Source organism: Nelumbo nucifera, chromosome 5 (assembly GCF_055504915.1).
Source record: "Nelumbo nucifera cultivar China Antique chromosome 5, China Antique-T2T, whole genome shotgun sequence".
Classification (NCBI taxonomy): domain Eukaryota; kingdom Viridiplantae; phylum Streptophyta; class Magnoliopsida; order Proteales; family Nelumbonaceae; genus Nelumbo; species Nelumbo nucifera.
The window spans coordinates 29,369,748-29,380,964 of NC_142653.1; the positions used below are offsets into that span (position 1 = coordinate 29,369,748).

Consider the following 11,217-nt stretch of genomic DNA (forward strand, 5'->3'; position numbering starts at 1 on the left):
GATATATCTCTCTAAGTGTTCAATTTAAAGATATTAGATGCTATTTTTTTTCGTTATCTCTTTTCTCTTTAGTTTCTAAACTCCACTTCTTAGCTACATCTCTCACTATGAATAAATGTATGAATTTATCAGAAAATAATGAGATTATGAGGCCCACCATGTGTCTTGCATTTAGAGGTCATAAGAAAGACTGAATCAAAAGAAAGAAAATGTTGGAGTACTGGATCGATGCATGTGAAAATTCATAGATATTATTAAGCAAAGCATTGTGAACCCCAAAATTACATACTGTCATATTACCAAAAAAAATTACATACTGTCAGTTTTGTCTTTTCATTTGAATTAGATTATTCATTAATTCATTTTTTTTTTTGAAAAGCCTTACCCTCGGAAAAATGTTGAGTACATAGACCAGGAAAAAAGGTCAACACAAACAAAATAGAGTACTACAGACCTTAATTTCCAGGTTCGTGGTCAATGTGACTTGAAATGCTCAGTTCATGAATTATATTGTTGGTATTTTTTGGTATTATTATAAAACACATATGATAGGAAAACTCAGGGGTGTACGTGAGGTACCACGAATAACCTGCAGCTGCAGTTATGAGAGTTTTGCCGTTTGATGGATGCCACCAAGCTTCAGCTTAACATTGGCTGGTTAATTCTCCTTTTCATTCCCTCCCTTGGTACCAACCTCTCTCTAATAGAATTCAGTGCACAAATCGGAGAAAACATATAGTATTTATGCTACTAAACTAAACATTTTCATGAATAATCTAGCATGCAAGCTCTCATTCATTTATTCAATATTTAGCTTCCTTCTATATCGCGCTTCTATTATATATGGGATTTACTAATTCTTTATAAGGAGCGATTTTATCATTTGTTCAGATATTTTGTGCGGTAATTGTTATACAAAACCCGATAAACATGAAAGAAGAGAAAAACACCTCAGATTTAATGTGGTATGGTGCCTTTTTGAACCTACATTCAGGTTTATGAGGGGGCCAAAGGCAGAAGGGAAAAAATATATGAGGGATTTAAATAATTATCATGGGAATTTTTAAGACATAGGGGGCCATGGCTCCCCTCTGCTACCCCTGCCTTCGCCCCTAGCTACCTACATTCATGCCAGGTCCTTGCAAAGTTCAATATTCTCAATAAATATTAATTTTAACAAGTTGCAGAGTTCAGTTTTTAAGATAAAGAAAGTTAAAGGGGTGTTTTATAACGTGGATGAAAAATTGGTGAGATAGATTAGTAGTGATTAATTCACATCACATAATATTTTATAATTGTTTTGAACTTTGAACAAACTGTGTAGGCTAAAATAGTTCACACTTAGAGGGGCATTTTGTCCACACCACACCTTTTGATTCAATGTATTTTATATATAGTTTGTAGGATGATCTATATGGGCGGTGTTTCGCATCGATGTTGTTGCTTCAGAAAATGGCTCCATGTCTGTGCCACACCAGAAAAAATGGTGCACTAAGAAACACAACATTATTTGAAACCGTTGTTCTATAAAACAGCCACGCCTTAGAATTCGGGAAAGTGTAGTTTGAGAAAGTATTGAATTTGGCATTTTCTCACTTTCATAACTGATGCTGCCAATAGTGCCATGATGTGGCATCAATGTAGCATCAATGTGGCATCATGTAAACCATTAGATATGTAGGCTAATATTGAAAACAATTATAGAGAATTGATACCAAATAAAACTTGTGTCTTTCCCTAGAAACATCCTATGTGGCAACATCAATGCCAAAAAAAAAAAAAAAAACCGTTTTCTTAGAAAATGGTGCAACAGATACAACATCATTTTCTTAGAAAATGGCTCTGTAGCAATGCATCATTGCCAAACACTTACTTAGTTTATCATAAATGAATAATTCTTACACTTTATACCCAAAATAAATTGGAAAAAGCATTGATAATTTCACATTGATCAATAAAAATTTAGTTTAACAAAAATGATAATAAAAATAATTTAAACAATAATATAAAAATAAATAAATTTATTTGATATATTTTTTAAATTCATCAATATATACATACTTATTTAAAAAATAACAAGTTGCAAGTAATACATACCTGTTTTAGAGAGAGTCAGCAAATAGTGAACGGTGGAGGATTACAGCTCACTAGTTATTATAGAATGGTAGAGGAAAACATCCCTTATATCTTTCTCTAATGGGAAAAACGAGTTAGGGGTGTCAATGGTATTCGAAAATCCGATTCTGAATTCAAGATTCGCATAATCGAATTGAATTCAGATAATTTGAATATTGTAATCAGTCGAATTCAAGTATCCTATTCATACTGATTAGCTAATTGAATTCAAATTTGGATATGACTTGATTCGATTTGATAAATATTCAAATTCAACCGATTATTCAATTATTATATAAAATATTTAAATGTTTTATGTAAAATAATTTATATACTTATATACTTTATATAAATAAAATATTTATTTTATATATTTATTAATTACCTAAAATAATTAATTGGTCGAATTCGAATTGAATTGAATATACGAATATTTAATTGAATTCGAATTCAAATATTAATTTTCAATATCCATCGAATATTGAATCAGATTTGAATATCGAATTTTCTCATCGAATTTAAATTCAGATATTACCCGATTCGATTCAAATTAGGAATAGAATTAAGAGATACACATTATTACAAACCTGTTTCGGTCTACTTGTGGATAATTTCCCTTTAAACGGTCCTTGTCCATGATCTTTGGGGGACGATCGTCCCTTGTGAACTGAATGACAACAACCATTTTGTCACGGTTTGATACAGGCTTAGCTTTGTCTACGCTTGATGGAGTTACGTTGAGTGGCATTATCATAAATTTTGCATGTATGATTTTTGGGAGAAGTAATTTATTGGCGGATCTCCAAAAGCTTAGCGTACTCTTTGAAGAGGGGTAGTCGAACTCCTTGGATGACTAACCTTGGCACTCCTAGACCAACATTCTCTTGTGATGCGGCTCTGGTTAATGGCTAGCATGGATACCAAGGTTCCTCATGGGCACACACTTGCTCATGGGGACAGTACATAGACCGGCACTACACCATGCACATTGAAGGGAGGCTTGGTATGTGGTTTTGGCCCAATCATGAGTCTTCTCCATGCCAACCCCATGTTTAAGCTAATTGAGCTATCCCATGCCCATAGTACATGGGTGTGTTTCGCCCTAATGGTTGCCTTACATTATCAACACAACATGTGCCTCACATCATCGACGCCACAATCGCCTCACATCATGGCCTTCCCCCTATGACACATAAACAATGCTTCCAATGGACCGGTCAGAGTCACAAATAGGCCCGACTATACACAAAAAATTATGATCCAGTGCCACTGACCTTGATAAAACCTTTTCATCGAACTATATATGATCCCTACACACACATCAAGCTTGTCGTGACCGTATATAACTTAAACGCCACACAAATTTCTTTTATTACAGATCTACCCCATTACAATAGTTTTTTTTTTCCTCTTTTTATTCGGATAAAGCTCAACCGTTACTATGATCAATTTTGTTGATCTGTCATGGATGCTGTCCTAGGAAAAATAATATAATGATTTTAGTTTACCAAATTTGAACTTTGAATAGATGACGATGGTGTTGCTGGGCTGTTGTTTTGTGCTGGTTGTAAAGCCTTTATTGGACGCGTTAATCGAGAGTTATTACTATCGTCTATCTCTGGTCTGGGAGGAGAGATATTGAGCTGATGTGGGGAATAAGCGGTAGCACCAACCACCAGTAGCCTTGGCCAATTTTTTGTATCAGAAAAAGATGAAATGATGCGATGTTGGAGAGTCTAGTCATTTTATCAGGGAAATAAAGTATAGCCAAAATTAAGAAAGTAACTACTATTTCCCGTTAGTAGAAAAAAACAACTACTATTTCCCACGTGAGTGTGTTGTCTAAAATTCAGCATAAATTTTTAACATTTTCCTTAAATTCACCACAACTTTTTAAGATGTCTAATATTCATTATAAGTTTTTATTTTCTAAAATTTACCTGTTAGTGCACCGCTAATGCTTCTTAATAGTAATAGAGGTGTTCATGTTAGAATAAATAACAATTTTTATGGTCAAGTTATCCTTGAATGGCAAGTTAGAGGAAAAATGTTCTTTTTCAGTTTTCAGTTTTCCTTTGTTTTTGCATTTTTAGTGTTTTGTTATAATTTCTGTTTTTTTTATATATTTTATATTTTCTACAATCTATAAATTTTCCTATATTTTTTGTTATTTATTTGTAATTTCTGTGTTTTTCTATAATATTTGGTGTTTTTTCTATATTTTTTATTTTCTAATTTTATTTTTCAAATTCTATAGTTTCTATAATTTGAAAATAATTTTTTTATTTTATTTGCAATTTCTATAATTTTTTTTTATATTTTTTGTAATTTCTATGTTTTTATGTATTTTATATTTGAAAATATTTTTTGAATGTTTTCCTTTTCGTCATGTATAAATATTAAAATTGTAATATATTAACACCCATTGATTTATTTTGTATATATTTTATATTTTTCTATGAAGGTTAAAATTGTAATATATTAACACCCGGTTAGTCTGTTTAACGTTGAGTTAGTGACATGGTAAGTTTTAGACATCTTGAAAAGTTGTGTGAGTTTAAGAGAAATGCTAAAAACTCATGGTGAGTTTTAGACAATTTCCCCTTAAAACATTGGTTAGATATAAAATTAAGGTTTCTTTTGGTTTACGGGAATAGAGATGGGTTATTTCGATTTTAACTGTCTGGTTGGATGGAATAGAAATCACATTACCATTCCTGATAGAAATAGATCATTCTAACTCCAATTCTGAAAGATTTTGATTCTAATTACCGTAAACCAAACGGGCCCTAAAAATTGTTAATCACCTACATCCCTCACGCCACCATTTTTGTATGACTAATTAATCCACCATCTGGAGGCCCATGTTCAAGATTCTAAACCATAAATTAATCAAATGAGGAGATGTGAAAGGATTTGCATTGATTATCAATTTACAAGAAGGTATGTAAAGTCATGTCACGCCCACTTTTATATATTTGGGAGTGTCTTGGTTTCATGAATTTGGGTTTTCCCATACGCACTTTAGGTTGAATCTTACAAGTACGGCTGAACCCAATTAATGAACGAATTCATTATCCAGATACGAGCTAGCTAGCTCCATCGACTCATTTACCTCAGCTCTTTCTATATATATTTATATAAATATATTTATGGGTCCGTATATCCACACTCCTCCACAGGCCTCTAAGGGAGAATGGATTATATTGCCACCTTTGCATCAAAACTCTACTTGCCTTCTACTTATCGTCATGTTCTCTCTCCCTGTCATTTGCTCAAAGCCTGAGTGGTAATTTGCCGTTCAAAGCTGTAAATCTCGGAGGTTGGCTTGTTGCAGAAAGGGTGGATCAAACCATCTCTGTTTGATGGAATTCCCAACAAAGATCTCTTGGTATGAATTTTTCTTTCTTTCTTTAACTTCATTGATGTGTTAGAGGGCAATAATATGTTTGGGGTTGAAATCAATCCTTTGGGTTTCAAGAGGGATAATCTATTGTTCTTAGGGGTCGTGAGACCACATAGGTTGGATCCGTTAATCGTACTTGTGCTGTTGTTCATCCGTATGTATATGCATGTATATAAAACTTACCAATATTTTACCAGGACTAATAACCCAGATTTCTATTCTGTTCTTCTCTGCAATTGCCATCTTTGCTAGGACGGAATTCAAGTGCAGTTTATGTCTGCCAAGTTACACAAGTATATTTCTGCCGAGAATGGTGGTGGAACAATCCTGGTTGCAAATCGGCCGGATGCCTCTGGCTGGGAAACTTTTAGGGTAAGTTCTTACCAATTAATTATGTATATAATATCAAACGTTGATGAAAGCCAAAATCTGGTTAACCTTATTGTGGTTGTTCTTTTTAAATCCATGCTTCTTTCTTTCTAATATATATATATATATATATATATATATATATATATATATATTCATGCACCATCTCGATCGTCATCCTTCATTTCTACGCAGAAGCCGGCAGCTATGGAGGATCAATGAATCGGCTTTTAAGTTTTAATTTAAGAGTACTGTTCAATAAGCAGTTGGTGGGATTGAATAAACCAAGGACAAGGAACAACGTGGTGGCAATTTCAGACACAGCTGGTTCCTATGAAACCTTCCAGATTGTGAGGAAGGATGACGATCCAAATAGAGTTCGTAGCAGAGCACCAAACGGGTTCTTCTTGCGGGTACTATATCCAACTTTATGTGCAACTATATCCAACTTAATCTCTTAACATTACTTTAAGCCACTAAACCATTTCGTCTTTTATGCTATTGAATGAAATAAAGTAGATTCTGTTAGTTTTTGTGTTCATTAAAACAATCAATATATGATTTATAATTCTAACTAAAAATTAAAATAAATAATTTTTAAAATTAGCATTTTATAATTAAATGAAATAAACAATTTATCAAATCCAAATTTACATCAAATGATGATTTTAATCTCAAAAAATTTATATAAATAAAATATTAATAATAGAATAATTACCTTAGTACTTAAAATTTATAAATTTGTGCATGATATATAATATAATAGGTTCATATTTATGTATCCCGGGTATCAGGTATCGGGTATCGAATACCCTAAAGTTAAAATCCAAATCCATCTCAAACCCTATAGGGTTTTAATCTAAAATCCCAAACCCTAAACGATTTGATAAACAAATTCTATTAAAATCGAAATGGGTCAGATACCTGAAAATTTCCACGAAATTGCCATCCCTACTCCTATTATGAGATCGATCTTGGGGGAACATGCATGTTAGAAACTAGAAAATCACCCTTTTGATCGTTGTAATTAAATTGTACATATATGACTATTAATCTTAATTAGCTTCATCATCACCAAAAGAGAATTTGCATATATAACTAAAGGTTTTATATATGCATTGATCAATATCAGGATCAGTACTGGAGCACCTACATCACGGAAGAGGATTTTATGTTCATGTGAGAGAATGGTCTAACTGCTGTGAGGATTCCAGTTGGGTGGTGGATAGCAAGTGATCCAACACCACCTAAGCCTTTTGTTGGGGGTTCTTTACAAGCTTTGGACAATGCTTTTACATGGGCACTGTAATATCTGCAAAACCCATACATGCATATATACTTTTTATCTTCAAGCTAGACTTCTAGCTATATATATATTGATTAACATTCTCTCTCTCCCACTGTCTATCTATCAGTGTGTTTTAGTTTGCATGCAGGAAATACAATATGAAGGTGATAGTGGATTTGCATGCAGTTCCAGGTTCAAAGAACGATAATGATCACAGCGGAACAAGAGATGGATTTCAGGAGTGGGGAGATTCTAACATGCATACAGGAGACTGTTGCAGTCATAGACTTCCTAGCTAGTTAACTGGCTTCCTCCTGTATCTATATAATTAAGTCACTGGAAAGCAGCTAACTTGTTATATGTTTTCTATTTCTACTAGTTTAATAATGGCACCGACAAAGATCTTAACTTTCAGCTTTAATTTGTCACTCATGCATTCTCGCTCCTGCATAGTTAATTTATTGGGGTGCAGGTTTAATTTGTCCCTTATACGTATACCCCTAGACTAGAGGTGTCAATGGACTGGTTTTAGGTTGGAACCATCCAAATCAAACCCAATTTAGATGGATTGGACATATCAATAACACATATTGAATTGGACCGCTGGTCCATCTATAATAAATTTATATTGGATTAGATCGTATTGAATCAATATCTAGTCCGGTAAGATATAGGTGTTATAATGGACTAAATTTGGGTTGGAATCAATCTAAATTTAAACCAATTTGAACAGATTGGACGGTCCTTATATTGAATTAGACTGGATATTTATCAGATTGGATTAGACTTGGTCCATTTGTAATGGACTCATATTGGATCAGATTGGATTAAACCAAATCCAATACAGTTGACGCCCCCTACCCCTAGTTAAGAGTAAGGAGTTAGGGTAAGGGCCTAAGTAGGGATGTTAACGGGTCAGGTTCGGAACAATTTTGTCTCAACCCGAACCCGCCCTGCACTATAGAGCCTAACCTGAACCCGATCTAACAATTTAGCATTTCAAATATTTTTTTAACATGTTTTGAAGACCTAAAATCCATTAATGTAAGTTAGGAAATTGTTTTATAGATCCTAAGATATCACCTTTCCCATTTAAGAAAAGAAGAAACTCAAAGCCCTATCAATCTGGGTTAGAAGTAAAAAAATTACAAGAATACTTTGTATGTATGCAGGTGTCATGACCCTGTGGAGTTTGTCAGTATGTCAAAACATAAACCCAACTCAGGTTGAAGAATCAAAACCCTATCAATCTGGGTTTACCATTCAACCCGACCCATTGACATCCCTAGGCCTAAGGGGAATAATTTGAATCGGGTTGACATGATCGAACCCGTAATAAAGCCGACCTATTGCCATCTTTTCCCCCGACCCGGCTGCTCTGATTTCCTGCCCTTGTTTGGTATGTGTCAAGGTACACTTCCAATGAGATTGGAACACGTTGTAGTTTGCATGCATGCACTAGCTCACTTGTGTGACAAAACTAAATGGCATGCTTGCCCTATTACATTTTCATTAATTTCGAAATTTAAAAGCGTAAAAAGAAAAATGTTCTATTTCTTCTTCCCTCTCCTTTATTCCTCCCCTCCCTTTTGTAGTCTTAGAACCAATGAACCAGAACTCTCTCTCTCCCTTTCTCGTTCTTGTTCTCTCTTATTTCCCCTTGTTTATTAACACTGCAATTAGTCGGAAATAAGCAATGACCTCCCAACTGAAGAGAGCACTAGTCCCGTGACTTCCCATCTTTCTCTCGTTCTCCTTGCAAGAAGACTGAATCAGTCTGCCATGCTCTATTTTTTTTCTTCATTGTCTCCCAAATCTGTAAGATGCCACGACTTGTACCCCTATTCAAGCTTGACTGAAGCAAAGTTGAAATATACTAGCATTCAACTCTTTCATTACCGAAGTCATTGAAGCGCATTGAAGCCATCCCAGTTATCAAGTTTTCTTCTCAATGTTAGATGATCTCATAGGTTCTGAATTAGGTGTGCCATGTTCAATAGTCGGCTTCATAAAAAGCTCAAACCCTTAAATTAACTAAGCTCATGGTTGACGATTTCAGCTGTGGTGAAGAAGTCAGAGGACCTTGATTCCCCCAAATCTTGTGGTGAAAAGCCAAGAGGACCCATACCAGGATTTTATTTGATATTTGATTCATTAGAGAAGAATACGTTGAAAAGAAGGATTTAGAAATGTTTCCTATCTCTAAACTGGTGACAAATCCATAATGTCATCATAGATTCCTTCTTTGAGATTTCAGAGTTCATTTTATAAATCCCCAATGTGTAGAGACTCTGAAATCCGAATATTATCCACTTTTATTTTATAATCTTGAGTTTGAAATATTAACAAATGAAATAATAGTGTGTATTTGGCTTGCTTCTATTCGATGCGCTCAACAGATCATCCATCTCCCACGAAAACCAATGGTTAGTGATCAGCCCAGTGGGCTTCATTGGCAATACTTGTATGACTACCGATATTGCAAGCAAAGACCTCCCCACCTCAATAGTAGCTTTCCTTTCAACATCACCAGCACAACAACATTATGTACCTCAATTGCTCTGACATTTTGTTGTGATCACCATTGGATTGTTTGTCCACAAGCCTATGCAACACTTACATTAAAAATACCATTGAGGCAACGTTGTGTGAAAATTCTTCCAATCTGCTCAAGACTGGTGGGTTCACCACCTCTTATATGATCAGGGTTTGGGAATTGGGATGCAGAGCTTACACTTTCTTTTTTTTTTAGTTTTTAAATTTTAAAAATTTATGAAAATATAATGGGGCAAACATGTCATTTGTTTTTATGGGAAAATTCTTGATTAGTACCTTGTACTTTTAAAACGTGACAATCCAATACCTGTCGTTAACCAGCTGCTAACTAGCCATTGAGTGGCATTTGAAAAAGACACAAATGTCCTTCAAGTGTTACTTAATTTTCTTTATTAACCATCTAAATGTTGACAAAAGATTAATAGTTCCAAATCCTTGCCTTTTCCATTCAAGAAAGTTGGGGTCATGTTTGAGTGGACATTTTGGTAACCCCAACTTTCTTGAATAGAAGAGGCAAGGATTTGATACTGTTAATTTTTGGATGGTTGATAAAGAAAATTAGAAGACCCTCGAAGGGCATTTGTGTCTTTTTCAAATGCCACTTAACGGTTGGTTAACAGTTACAAGTACTTGATTGTCATATTTTGAAAGTTCGAGATCAAAGTGGCACTAGGCCCAAAAATTTTCCCTATTTTATCGCACTAGAGAAGCATTGGAAGTGTACCTAGGCACATACCAAACGAGTATAGAAAATCCAATCTCTCGTTAGTGTCGCCCTTGCTTGAACTTAATAAACTACACTCTACACTTAGTCCCCGTTTGCTTTTTGATAAGTTACGTGAGTAAATATAGTTACTTGGGTAAGTTTTTCCTAGGAAACACATACCTAGGTAAGTGCATTTACATCCATGTATTTTTATTTCTCAGGTAGATAAGGCAATACCCATTTCAGCCATAAAAATCCATTATTAAAAAGGGCATTTTTGTCCCATTCAAGTGTTGGTAGGAATTGCAATGGGTAGGGTACCGGTGCAAATTGTCCTACCCATTCTTAAGCCCATTTATGTACCCCTGATTCCAAACTCGTCTAGCTTTTCCTCTCATTTCTCAAACCCGTCCCATCCCAAAACCGTTAAACCCATCATGTCCTGTCCCACTCGTTAAACCCCTTGACAAAATGTTTTCTACTAAAAATAGTTTCTTAATGCTTATGGTGTGACTTGAACCCGAGTCAATTAATGATAGCACCAAATCTCTTAACACTACTTTAATACACTAAGCCATTTCACTTTTGTATTATTTAATGGAATAAAATAGATTTTATTAACTTTTGTGTTCATCAAAACAATCAATACATATATATGGTTAACAATTACAACTAAAAATTAAAAGAAATAATATTTAAAATTAGAATTTTATAACTAAATGAAATAAACAATCTATCAAATCCATATTTACATCAAATGATGATTTTAATCCTAAG

At 34.2% G+C, this 11,217-nt stretch overlaps 1 long non-coding RNA gene across 3 annotated transcripts; it reads left to right on the forward strand.

Annotated features, from left to right (window-relative positions):
• Positions 1-5,297: 5,297 nt before the first annotated feature.
• LOC148791350 (uncharacterized) lies at positions 5,298-7,578 on the forward strand. 3 transcript variants are annotated; one of them, XR_016076764.1, is made up of 5 exons: positions 5,298-5,506; positions 5,774-5,893; positions 6,157-6,303; positions 7,023-7,195; positions 7,306-7,578. It is a non-coding gene; the product is annotated as an uncharacterized LOC148791350 (long non-coding RNA). The 3 variants fall into 3 exon arrangements; XR_016076765.1 differs by having other exon boundaries at positions 6,086-6,303; positions 7,023-7,578; XR_016076763.1 differs by having other exon boundaries at positions 7,023-7,578.
• Positions 7,579-11,217: the final 3,639 nt, after the last annotated feature.